This window comes from Amphiura filiformis, chromosome 3 (genome assembly GCF_039555335.1).
Source record: "Amphiura filiformis chromosome 3, Afil_fr2py, whole genome shotgun sequence".
Lineage (NCBI taxonomy): Eukaryota > Metazoa > Echinodermata > Ophiuroidea > Amphilepidida > Amphiuridae > Amphiura > Amphiura filiformis.
Genome location: NC_092630.1, coordinates 28,206,751 through 28,221,167, shown reverse-complemented (window position 1 = coordinate 28,221,167; position 14,417 = coordinate 28,206,751). Strand labels below are relative to the sequence as shown.

At 37.5% G+C, this 14,417-nt stretch overlaps 1 protein-coding gene across 2 annotated transcripts in view; it reads left to right on the top strand.

Annotated features, from left to right (window-relative positions):
• Positions 1–1,613: 1,613 nt before the first annotated feature.
• The window catches only part of LOC140148306 (rRNA-processing protein UTP23 homolog), a 79,308-nt gene continuing 66,504 nt past the window's right edge, over positions 1,614–14,417 (top strand). Inside the window, exon 1 of one of the 2 annotated variants that reach the window (XM_072170210.1) lies at positions 1,614–1,746. The gene's annotated coding sequence lies outside the window, so the exon portion shown is untranslated. The remainder of the gene's footprint in view (positions 1,747–14,417) is intronic. The other variant, XM_072170211.1, reaches the window with a different exon arrangement.

Here is a 14,417-nt window from a genome sequence, read left to right as displayed (position 1 = left end):
ATGAACATTTTTGGGCCCCCCTTTACAGATCTCGAAAATTTCAGGGGCCCCCCTTTTTGACATGAAAATTATGGGTCCCCATAGAAAAGCAGGAAAATTTGTTGTCATTTTTTTCAGGGCCCCCTTAGGAGGGTCAAACATTTTCAGGCCCCCTTTTTGCATCAGGCCCCCTAACAAGTGTTTGTGAACGGTCCCTGTAGCCAGAGGTATAAAAATCTCAACTTTTTTGAGAAAAGTTGAGGGGGGGGGGGGGGATGATGCTGTGGATTACGAAATGCTCTTTTAAAAGCAATGTTAATTGTCATAAACATTTGCTATAGGCCCTATATTTATTTGATTGGGTAAATGCAGTTCAAAGTTTGTGCAGGAATAAATATCACACACAGAATTCTAGAACCCCGACTACAGTTCCAAAGATCTGACACATGCACCAGGGGATAAAACCACCACAAGTATTTCGATAAGGATGGTCCATATGGACATCCCCCAATGTTGACGCCTTTATAAGCCTATGGGTTGCTGACCAAATTAACCTCACACTTGGCCATTTTAACCTAAAAAGTGTCTTTTTTTTTGCGCGCTTCACTGCTTCGCGTGAATTTATTCCACTGATTTCAGGCCAGTTTAGTTTCAATATGGCAAAAAGTTTCACGCGTATTTGTATCATAAACTTATTTTGTTGTCAAAAGGCGCTGGATTGCTGGATTCACTTCATGAAAATTTTTCCAATGCCACCACCATTGTCAAAAACAAATCTACGCCACTGATTCATATAGTACCCCCAAAGCTCCCCAACCCCCGCGTAGAGTACATAAACATTATAAATTTGATTATTTTGAAATTCGGTGTTGCTCTAGTCTTGACAATGGCACAAAATGTGGGTATGCATGTCTCTCTTGACAAAACCCGGGACAAAACCGTAAATCCTGGTACCCGAGTTTATGACTTCAATGATAGCTCAAGGGTTATAGGCTATGAATTATTATACCAGCATCCAGTTTCTTTTATTGCCAATCTCTGACACCTGTATAATGGGCCCATCTGCATGAAAGAAATAATCCATCTCCGAGCTGAAAGTTAAAAATGAAAGTGAAATACTTTTTTCACTATAATGCATCTATTTTCAAAGTACATTCCTTGGTGTTCAACAGGTTCAACCTTAAATGTGCAATGTCCCGCAACTAAAGCACCGTTTTACATAAACAAAATACTCTATAATTTGCCAAAAACAAAGACTTTTGGGCCGTTTTTTCCTTTCTCAGAAGTCATTTTACCCCGGCATTTTACTTACTTAATTTTATGTTGACTTATCTTTTTATGTTTTTCACCTCAATAAACTAAAAACAATGTTTGTGTCGGGTCCCTATTGACACGGTTGATGAGTTGAGCGCCCTCTGCTTGTCGAAGAATATCGATTTGCCCATCCTTAAATCAATTAATTTACCCTCTGTCAATATCCAATCAATATTTTATGTGAAAAAATACATTTTTAGAATGTGTTTAGGCATATATTATCTAATTTTAATATAAAAAAGCAATATATTATTATTTTAAAGGCAAATATAAATGTAAATATTAGTTTGATGTAGGACTTTATAATTTAATAATTACTTGGCATTAATTGCAAATGGCGGCGCCCATGAACGTCATGTGTAAAATGTAAATAAACTATTTCTTACTATTTCGTCTTGTCATTGTCGCTACATTGTCATATTGAAAGAAATATTCAGAAGGTAAATTGTATCGGTAAGTATTTTGCTCATGGTTTTTGTAATTTGTTGCATTTTCTCTCAAAATGAAATCTACAAATTTGGATGGTAAGCTTATCCATCACCATGCACTATCTAGGTATCCCAGGTGAATTCAAATTTGCCATCAAACTGCATCATTTTATATATCAAATTAAAGCCCTTGAGTAAACAAAGCCAAAACTGAAAACCATTTTTTCATAGCACTTTCCGTAGCAAAGTTACATCTTGTCAAAGATTGACTTTCATCAAAAAGTTTCAGCTAGCAAAATTCCCCAAAACGGCATTTCGGTTGGTGTTTCTAGATCTTAGTCTCATTATGATAGCAGCTTTTTTTAATGGAAATGCTATCCAAATCCTCTAAAATTCCATGTGCGGGTGACTTATCACCATAAAAAATCATATATTTGGGTCAAGTGAAGTATAGAAAACATATTTATGTAGGTTTCTTTCTTCGGGCACTTGTTTTAAATTTCGATGTAAAAATGCATTGACATTGTCGGCGAATTTGACTGACTAGCAAATGTGTTAACTAAGGTTTGCCTGGGTTACCTACACTATCACTATACAGTCAATGTAATGATAGCAATCATAGCATGATATATACTTGCTGGCTGAAAAGAACGGCATCCCGCGGCACTTGTCATTTTAAAATGCTTGATTGGACTAGCGACTTGATACTTGATTGGTATTCAATCATCTGACTAGTGGGTACGGTGTACATGTACTGAGTAGGCAAACCTTAGACTAGTTAACACATGCTATTTGCTAGTCAGTCAAAGTCGCCTAGAGAGTAGAGACGCACCGATCATGATCGGCAGTTCTGAATCGGGGCCGATATTTGCCTAACTGGTTCTGAATCGGGACCGGCAAAAAAGTAAACATTACCGATTATTGCTACCGATCACACCAGCAGCTGCACCAGCCTGCTTTTTAAGCTTTCAAGCTCACAAATCAACTTACGTTGTACAGACGGATATAATTCCTTACTCTTGGTCCATAAAATTTAAGTTATTTAACAAAACAAATGTGAATTCGGGTGAATTACATGCACATCACAATGCGCGAGCCAGTTCTCACGCTTGTGTTGGTTTGTTGCTGTTTTGGTCGCTGTTTTGCTGACGTGACCTTGGGCCCAGACCTGGGGAAACCCCAACCAACTTTGGTGCTCCTGTCATAGTACTGTGCGTGGCGATCGCTCCAATTTAATTGAGAATGCCTTACGCGCAAAAGACCCCGGAAACCAGCACGCCCACGTGGCCTCGACGTTTTGCCATGAATGGAAATTAGGGCTGTACCATTGGGAGGGTAGGGGTGTTTTGAAGAAAAAGAAACGACAGCAGTATTAAATATATGAATTTTCTGTTATGAGCCAGGAACCCTATTTGCATAACATTGGTGAATGTTACGTAAGAGTTAGGCGGGTTATACGAAGGTAGGCGCTTAGGGCGTTGGCCAGTCATTGACTGTTTTCCTAGAGACCAGTGCAGTGCACATCACGGATAGATTTAATTTTTGTTAAAAATTGTTAAAAGGTGGGTTTCAGCCCAAATTTAGCTTGTTGGAAGTCAATTGCAGATTCGGATTATTCTGGCTAGAAAGAAAAAAGCAACAGCAGGACTACGTAGCCATAATAAGTAAGTTGTGTTCGAGTTGTCGTGATTGGCGGTGATCTATTATAGTAAGTATGATATAGGCCTTGCCTGTCTAGTTGTGATACTAATCATGCTAATCGTGTCGTAGGTCGTGGTCGGGTAGTATCGTGTTGGTGTGTTCAAAAGGTGGAGGTTACGTAACTTAGTTAACACAAATTTTTCACGATAGGTTCTTGCACTGTCCATTGTCTCCTCGAAGAACGGTGTTCCCTGAGATAGGGAACATGGAGATGTCCATTGTCTCCTGGAAGAACGGTGTTCCCCTATTCTTAATATTTGTTATGTTCCTTTTAGTTAAAAGGGGAGGGGCAAATACGGGGGAGGGCGGTATAGAAAATATTTTATTTACGTTTGAGGGTACCGAATTAGTAAATAAAATTATTTGAACAGAAATGTGAAAAATAAATAAATTAATGAGATTGAATTATGGGTATAAATGGTCATCGCTGATGCAAGTATGAATTGATGTGTTCGTATCACAAGAACAATACTAAATCAGTCTACCGAAAGGCCGAAGTAACCAACACAGTGGCATGCATGCCTCCGAATTCGGAAGTCATGCACGTAATTGTACTAATCTGGTTCTGGTTCTGAATCGGCCGATCACTTAGCAACATAATCGGTAATCGGTAATCGGGAAACAGAGGCTGATCGATGCTTCCCTACTAAAGAGACCGGCGGGGCCCAAAGTTAAACAGAATACATAGAAATTTAAAAGAGCAGATTGGACAGGCTCAGGGTTGCCAAAACTTTTTAGCCCAAGTCGCGGGTATTAGCCGTGAAATGTCGCCCAAATAGCCAAAAAATCGGCCAAAATTTTAAAAGTCGATTTAGGGGTTCTACACCCCGTTTTATTTTGACATTTTTGGAAAATGCTGAAATACATTATAAAAAATAAAAAAAAACTGGAAAAAAAATAAAATAGAAAAAAGCGGAAGAAAAATTTAAAGTTGATTTGAGGGGGTTCTATACCCCCCTTTATTTTGGAATTTTTGGGAAAAGCTGAAATAAATTATAAAAAACTAACAGGGGGTTCAGGGGGTTCTACACCCCTTTCTTTCTATGCTTTTTTAATGCTGAAATACCGTAAAAAATTGTCATGGGAAGCACACTGACCACAGAGTGTTTTGTAACTTTTGCTTATTGAATTAGTTATGAAACCTACATAAATATGTTTTCGATACTTCACTTGACCCAAATATATGATTTTTTATGCTGATAAGACAATCGCACATGGAATTTTAGAGGGATTTTGATAGCATTTCCATTAAAAAAAGCTGCTGTCATCATGAGACTAAGATCTAGAAACACCACCGAAATGCTGTTTTGGGGAATTTTGCTAGCAGAATCTTTTTGATGAAAGTCAATCTTTGACAAGATGTAACTTTGCTACGGAAAGTGCTATGACAAAAAGGTTTTCAGTTTTGGCTTTCTTTACTCAAGGGCTTTAATTTGATATATAAAATGATGTCAGTTTGATGGCAAATTTGAATTCACCTAGCATACCTAGTACATGTACAACCCCTGTTTAGGCCATGGGAATTAAAGTAGTAGATTTGCATCCAGAACTTTTTGAAATCACATGCGGCTTTTTTTCATTATTCATTACTCATTATTTCTATTCTACACTAGGGCGCACGGTGTACAAAGTTATAAATAAAGGAGCCGGTTAGCACACCAGGCACCACTAAGCATGCAAAGTGCATAGCATTGGAATGTTGGTGATTCCCGTTATCTTTTTTACCATATGAGGCAGTATCGCGCTACTCTGTGCTCATTAAATATTCATGAACCCGATCACATCACACATGGTCTTGGTAGTTCAGAGTGGTCGGAATGTCACCCAGCATATTTTTATGAATGAAATTATGACCTTAACTAGGGGTCAGGCATTAGCATATATATTCATATTTTTCGGCTTCCAGCATTGCCTGTCAAGTGTCATGCTTGTTGTAGTGAACTAGTCAACTGCACGCCCGGGACTCACGGTGAACAACCCAGGTGAACAACATCATTGCAGACTCATTTTTCAAGGTTTTTACAACTGTTTTACCAAGTTCAAACTTTGCTGATTTTATGTTTGAAAGCCATTTTTTCACGTTTCTGGTAAATAATGAAACTTTTTGCAAATAATAAAAAATAAAATAAAATATTAATACTGACAATAATTAACAACCTGTTTGACCTCTCCATGTATTCAAACATTGCTCATCCAGGTGTTTTCATATCATATTTTGTGGTGAAAAATGATTACAAATGTGTAATTTGCAATCATTTTTGGAGCAACGATTTCTTCGTACCGACGGCTAAGTGTGTATGTGAATGCAAATTAAACACATAACCACATACATCTCATCTACATCTAAAGAAATTCCGGACAGGACCAATTGGTATCGACGTCCAGATTCTGGTGGCATCACAAATGTCTAAAAACATCTCAACTGAGGGGGCATAATCCAAGGGTGCACATTAAAAATAGTGGCTGGTGCAGAGTGGCTTAGTTTGATGAGGCTGGGTTTGAATCCACTGGCTCGCCTGTGTACATGAACTGAGCTCAAAAAGAAACTTATAATTTTTCACAAGGTCATATCTTGAAATCCTGTCCATCAAATTGAACCAAAATTACACACAGATTTATTTCAATACTCTACTGACACAACAGCAAAATGCACTGACATGGGACAGCTTCCTGGACCACATTCACAGCCCAGCCCTGTTTCATGAAAAAAGTGTATGAAAAGCAGAAAGCAGCACCGCTTTTATCATCTGTGCAAGGATCTTGTGTGCATTCTCACAGATTTTTTGTCCTGGGTGCCAAATGTTGGGCTGTGAAAGTGAAGGAAGTCCAGGAAGCTGTCCCATGACAGTGCATTTTGCTGTTGTGTCAGTTGGACAACTGCTTGGTTACTGACATGTGTTTTGAGTAGAGTATTAAGGTAATCCTGTGTGTAATTTTGGTTCATTTTGATTGACAGTGTTTTAAGATATGACCTTGTGATTCACAAGTTGTAAAAAATTATAAGTTTCTTTTTGAGCTCAGTTTATTTGTAATCATTTTTCACCACAAAATATGATATGAAAACACAGGTAAGCAATGTACAATGTATGAATATACATGTATATGGAGAGGTCAAACAGGTTGTTAATTATTGTCAATATTAATATTTTGCAACATTTATGATAGGCCTTTTATCGATTGTCGAAAGTATAGTTGGAAAATTCATAGACTTCCGACATATTGGTACACTCAAATGACTCAACATGCTCAATGGTAGTATCGATACACAAACGATATGGCACACATGCTTATGTAACGGGATTTCCCCCCTATAAATAGCTTGTTTTTCCACTATTTTGCAAGCCAAATAATCACATGTTTTGCGGCCACATCAAGGTATTTTTTGTACCACACTTAAGTTGTTATTGTAAAGTTCTCCATTGTGTTCGGCGCGTGTGAGTACCATCAGTCAGGAAGCGGCTTCGCCCTTTGTGAGGATTTGGAAATCGCGGACGCTGATTGGACGGAGGTCAGCTGATCCAACTTTGGCGTGTGTTTTCATGTGGGCGATTGGAGAAACTTCTCAGACCAAGACGAGAGACTGATTTAGGCAGACCAAGACTGATTCAGGAGAGACTGACGACGACTGTGTGCAGACCGTGTTACGTGATGGATAGGCGAGTAGAAAGCGACGAGAGAAGACAATATTTCGACAAATGGACAGATAATATTACTTTTGTATGTTTTTCTGGAGGAGTAAGACGAGAGTTTGGAAGAGATGGAGATTACCGTGACAATATTTTCGTGTGTAAAAGACCGAGCAAAATTGACAGCAGCGAATCACGATACAAATTACCCAGTTGACGAGTTGTAATTGCGACAACATTTTACTTCGTAATATGCTGAGAAATGGGGAAAGATTCGCATTATTTCAGTGGATATTATCGCCTGGATTGGAGTTATGTCTTCAATGGAGTTTTGGCAGCTCATGACACACGCAATGGACATGGTATTTTAACGACGTGATTTAGCGAAGACGCCATTTTCTTCCAGCGCATGTATTTCTGCAATGGACATTTCGCAATTAAAAAGCTGGCCAGCAAAATGTCGGATTTATTAATTTCTTCGAAAGTGCACTCGCGACAACGGCAGACAAGCAATCGACATGGGACATTGGACATTGTGTGTATATTTATAATGTGAGTTTATGATTTTGATATGCATATTTAAATGTAAACAAACAATTTGTGCTTCTTGTGGGGGGATGAGTGAAATAAATGTTTGCCAAATTGGGATGTGTTTTGAGCAATGTTTTGGTTTGTATTTGTTTTGAACATTGTTTTGATGAGTCAAAATATCTGAAATTGGGTCAGAGTTCAAGTTCAGGTCATTGTTTGACAGGGATTGGGACAAAACCTTGTGGAAATTAAATTGGGTTAAAATATTATGTTTTGTAAAACAAGCAGCACAGATGATTGCAAATTGACATGACATTTTGTGTACGGAAAGTTGACCTTTGTGTAAATAGAGATTTTAAGCTATTTTATCATGTTGATTGACATTTTGTAGCAAAAGTATGGTGCGCCAAAAGCATCATAATTGTGATTGTGAGCATGGTTCAGATATTGTGCACTTTTGCGAAAAGGTAGGCCAGGTTGAAATAATGTGTGACTTTAAATAACATGTAGTTGCATAATTTACCAGATTTGTGCATGCTAATTGCGTAATCATATTTCAGGTTTGGCTAAATGCTCTGTGTATATATTAAAGTATGTAGTGCACCATTTGATTCAAGATTTGCATAATCTATCAGTGTTATATATTGGATATGTGATGGTGTCATATTTTAGGCCTTCCCTTACCTTAAATGGTTGTGGTGGAGACTCTTGTGCTTCTGGGTCTCTCTTGCTTTAATTAGTTGGAAAGTATACTAAAATTGTCAACTTCAGGTCTTCTTGCTTTCACTAGCCGGTAGTTACCTTTAAGCCCAGTAAAGCACCCCTTAATATCCAATTGTATTTCTGTGTGCATTTTGTGAATGAAAGTCCTTGGTTTATGTAAAATGCTCAATTTGTGAAATGTATAGTAAGCTGTTTTTATCAATTGTGTATTTATAACTTGAGTTTGGCAAGCCATTGTGGACAAAATTAGCATTGAAATTGATGGTTATTGTGTGACAAAAATAGATCATTTTACATTATGTGATAAATGATGCAGCCATTGTTGAAACCTTGTACTTGTGTTGAAATCTGTCAAGTTGAGTATTGGATAAAATTACACGGGATTTGTGTACCAACTCAAAAATGTGTGTTGATGAGTAAACATGTTGTATTTCATTAAAGACACGTAGAGAACAGAAGAAACCCAAAGTAGAGATACTAGTAACACTGACGGGTGGCTACGGCGTATTACTGCTATACCGGAAGTTTCACTGGCTTCTATTTAAGCCCATGCAGACTCCTCGTGCACTTTGAAGTCTGTGGTGGTCATAATGTGTCATTGTATAAAAAGCTTGTTTTTATATAAAAAGATTGTCTTTCAAGTGGAAATCTGCGCAGTGGTGCAGAATGTGTTGATGTGGCTCCCAGCATCAACTCCCGAAGATTGTGCGCAACATAGATTTCCATGAGGACATTCGCTAAACATGTGTTCAGTGTGTAGGCGTAATATGGTTTCAAAAATAATGCTGGCAGTGTGCATTCATAATGTCATTTTTGTGAAATAATTGTAAATGTAATATTAATGTTGGCAATTGCGCTTTTGTGGTTTATGCATTTAGGAGTTGCAGATTAGGCGAGTTGTGAGAGAGCTTTTGTGAGAGTTTAGGGACGCGAAGGTTTGAGGCGCTTAAATTGCGAGTTAACATTTGTGTACAATGTTAGAGTCGTGTATTGTTCAGGATTGTGTGAGATTAAAATAGTTAGAGAATTGGCAAGTTCAAGGTAAAAAGGTGCTCAGGTGATACCAGTAGAAAGAAATAGTGTACAGTTGTAATGGACAAATTGGATTCAGGAGTGAGGTAAAAATCAATTGTAAGGTTTGGCATTTGAAATAGTTTGTGCATGAAGTTAATAGTGCAGTGACCTTTGTTTATAATGTATTTACATGTGTCAGGTGCTTTGATGAATCCTAAAAAAAGGTACCATGTATTACTTGTCATTGTGTAGGATGCTTTGATGAACCATATAAAAAGTATTCTTTGTAATGTAAATTGTGAAACCTTGTGTAAAATGATGTAATGTGTTAAAACAACATAAAGTATGGCAGGCCATTTGCGTCATAATAAAGTATGGCAGGCCATTTGCGTCATAACAGCAGATAAAAACACACTGTTACTAATTGTTTAATTAAACAGCTGTGCATTTTAAAATCAAATCATTCCTTTCAGCCAGGTATGGTAAGCCATTTGTGACATAAACTGTTATTCATGTAGTAGATTAAGATGCATTTTGTAGAGTAAGAACATTTAATAAAACTTGTTAACAAATAATAATATTCATTGTTTATTGTTTTTATAAGCCTGACCAGGATTCCTTTGACGGATACCGCGGTGTGTTCTGCCACACCAACTTACCCTGATGGTGGGTGCGATCCTTTTACACTTAGATTATCCCAAATTCATCATCATCAGTCGGCTTTCTCCAACTAATGCGATCTTGGGCAAGCGAAACAATTTTGTTTGGCTGCAGCATCCCTTCAGTATCTCCCAGGAGGTGCTGGACATACTGTAAGTACAGTGTGTGTGGCCGTCCCGGTTTCCTCTTCCCATGTGGTGGAATATAAAGCACATATTCTTTCACAGGCTCGCCATCTTCAAGACGCAGTATATGGCCGAGAAATTTGAGTTGATGAATCTTGACTCTGGCAACCAGTGGAGTGGTGTTGGTCAGGTTGTAGATGGTTTCATTTGGAATCCGATCCACACGCTTGGGCCTGTAGCAAGATGTTGCAAATTGATGAATCTTGACTCTGGCAACCAGTGGAGTGGTGTTGGTCAGGTTGTAGATGGTTTCATTTGGAATCCGATCCACACGCTTGATGTTTAACATGACTCTGTAGCAAGATGTTGCAAATTACTGTCTCCCAATTCCAAGCTGAGCAATCATGTTGTCTCAAATTCTACAGAAGATTCCCCAAAAGACTTTGCACGGTCATTTTGTTATGTAGGGGGCCTATTCTGTTGTATAATAAACATTCAAAGAAACGTAAATTGCATCTTGAAAATGTGTCAATATATCAATCTTACTGTTTCAATATGTCGCATAATTTGCTTCAAATGCTTCCGATATCGACTTGAAAAAACTGTATCGATAACAGGTCTAATTTATAATGAAAACAATTAACACTGAAGACACCCTATGGAACTTGTATTGCTACAACCTGAGAACAAGTCCTCAAATGTTCGAAATTTGTAGTTACTACAACTGGCACTGTCTGTGAAATTTGGATATTTGGGTACTTGGGGAAATTGGGTAATTTTATTTCAATATTCATAGTAGTGTCATTGAAAAGGGATTTTTGAAATTCTAGTCATTGAAAACCACAAAAAAGGGGTTGTTTTTGACAAAATTTTGCCTCATTTTTGCAAAAAGGGGGTACATTTGATGAAAAATCATTGCAAAGGGACTCTCATGGTTACCAACTTTTATGTTGAGTTGGGGGCCGGGCAAAAGACCTGTCAAAACTGTTCTGGTTGTCACTCCAAACACTAAAGTAGCAGAAGGATGGTCCACAAAGTGATTCAAAAGCTGTGAAGTGAGACATGTGCTTCTTTTGTCCAGTTTGCCATCAAGATTTCAAATGGAAACAGTTCAGACCCAGAACATGATCATGTCAGTAAATTAATATTTTATTCTGGGCAGGGTTGTAGCCACGCCGGGCGGCTCCGGGCGGGGCCGCCCAGGTCTCACAATCTCTGCCCGGCACTTAGGGTCAATTGTAGCATTCCCGCCCGGCACAAATTCCATTCCCCGAATGAATAAAATTCAGAAATTTTATCAAAAAACTCGTCTAGGTAAGCTTAAAATTACCTGTACCGCGATACTATTCAGTGACTCCCCGAACGCACCTGGGCCAAACCAACTATTTATCATAATTTATTCACAATGACGTGTTTGGAAATCGGGGAAATCCCAGAAGGTACAAAGTGAGACTTCTTTAAAAACCAGACAAGTTGAGACAACAATGAACATCAAAACAAGTAAGTACTGCATGACAATTTACAAATCACTACTTGACACAATTTATTCTTGTACGTTTCATCTTTATTAATGAATTTATTCACAATTCCACTTATCAAAAACACACAAAACATGCTATATAACATGCCCCAGATACCTGGATTTTGGCCCTGGAAACCCTCGACCCCCACAAGGGGCTTTGCCCCTTGACCCCACCAGGGGCCCTTAAGCGGGCCCCTGGACCCCCGGCCGGTAGGGGCGAGAGCTCCACTCGCTGCGCTCGCTACGCTTCGCCATTTTGAAATTACCCGGCACTAAAATTGGGCTGGCTACAACCCTGAATTCTGGGACTGAATATTTGTACTATCATCTGACATTCATAACAACAAGCCGATAATCTGATTGGCTGCATATTAGTCCAAGGTTGCTCAGACTGATATTTTCCAACATATTGGGACGTCAATATCAGGTCTGAGAACATACATGAAAATGCGGGTTTTTGGAGCTCACACTACTGCACTTTTTCTATGACTTTATCTTTCAAATATAAATCTAGCAAGGTAAAATCCTAAAGTACACATTCTAAACTGCAATCCAAATACTAAATTGGATCGCAAAATAACAACATTCTTAACACATAACACGGAAGTGACTGGACAAGATGGCAACTTTTGGTGAAATTTGAACTCGGTGTACCATAGAAAATCATCCGAACTACATGGAAAATATGTGAATTTTTTTTAATCAATCATGCAATATTAAGGGGGTACTACACCCCTGCACAATTTTGTGCCTATTTTTGCATTTTTTTCCAAAATTATAGCGCATTGGGGACAAGTAAGATATGTATATTATAGGGGCAAGGACTACAACTACTGCACTGGATATTTTATTTCAGCACAGATCACAGTTGTGGAGTTACAGTCAAAAATGAGGGAAAACCAATATTTGATCAATAAATCAATAACTACTTGCTTTGAGTTGTCCCACCCCCAAATTTTCGAATGATTTCAAAATGCATTGAATTTGTATGCATTTTGAAATCATTAATAGAGTATGACATGAGTACAAATTTATTCAAAACACATAGGCCTACAATTTTTTTTCTTAATCAACCATGAATGATCCTAGCATTTAGGTCTAGGTCCAGGGACACTCCACAAAGCTGAAAAAATAAATGACAGTCAAAAATGAGGGAAAACCAATATTTGATCAATAAATCAATAACTACTTGCCTTGAGTTGCTGAATTTTTCAGTGCAGAAGTTGTAGTCCTTGCCCTATAATATACATATCTTACTTGTCACCAATGTGCTATAATTTTTGAGAAAAATGCAAAAATAGGCACAAAAATGGCTGGGATGGGGTATGAATGTTTGGACAGTATTTATTGTGGGACATTAGAGCATATCAGACATATCGAATTGCATTCTGAATACAAAGAATGTCCTTCTGATATCAAATAATTTTGATTTTTTGAAATTCGCAATGTAATACACATTTTCTGGCAAATGATTAAAATTGATATTTTGATATTTAACCGTTCAAGTAAACTTTATAAATCTGATGATTTATACTTAAAGTGTATGTAGGTGGGATGAAAAGCCGACGATCAATTCTCGCTATTCGCAATAGCGCGCCAGTTTACGATGTATCATGGGAAAAAAAATCGTGATGTATCATGGGAAAAGGTCGACATCAAGTCCGGCATATCTGAATATTACCATGCTATTACATAGGAACACGTGACAATATTTTTTATTTTGTCAATATAACGGTATTATACGCAAATCGATAGAGAAAAAATTAATTGTGCACATTTCAAATCACATTATTAAGTATTATTGAGTATCGATTCGCGTGTAACACCTTTATTCCTATGTAATAGCATGGTAATATTTGTATTGCGCGGACTTGGATGTCGACCTTTTCCCATGATACATCTATTATATCGCAAACTGGCTGGCGGCGCCTTTATTGCTGATTAGCGAATTGAAAATTTTGACCTTCGTATTGAAGATATGGATTTTTTTCCAAAACACCAAAAAAAATTAGGTCTTTTGGGAAAAAATCCATATCTTCAATATAAAAGGTCAAAATTTTCAATTGATCATCGGCTTTTCTTCCCAGCTACATACACTTTAAGAATATATCATTAGATTGATAAAATTTACTTTGAGGACTGTTATATATGAAAAATGTGAAAAATATCAAATTTTTAAAATTTGTCATAAAATTTGTATTATATCGTGAATTTCAAAAAATGAAAATAATTTGATATCAAAAAGACATTCTTCATATTCAGAATGTAATTCGATATGTCTGATGTGCTCTAATGTCCCACAAAAAATACTGTCGAAACGCTCAAAACGCTCATTCCAGATTCCAGATGTAGCAAATTCAGCTTAGATGACATCCAACAACTGCTGGTATTGCAGATGGTAGTATTTAGTGGTTGCATACTGCCCTCTATGCGATAGTTAATAAATGCTGCCCTCAATTTAGAATGGAAAATGTGTTGAACTTGAATACTAATTTACATATAGTAGCTGAGGTGAGAATGCCAGTGAGATGTACAGCGTGTCCCAAAAGTAACTTAACATTGTGAATTTGCCATATCTCAAATATTTCCTACTTCATACCAAAATGGAGAACATATTCACATAGATTGATCTTTTAGAATTATTCTGATACCAAAAACAGCATTATTGGTGACTCCTTGACCTTTCTGTGCGACTGTGCATATGTAGTATCAAACCCACAAAAGCAAGCTTTTGTGGGTTTGTTCTTTGGTCAAGCACATGAATGATGTGCTTCCCTCAACAATAGAGTTGGTT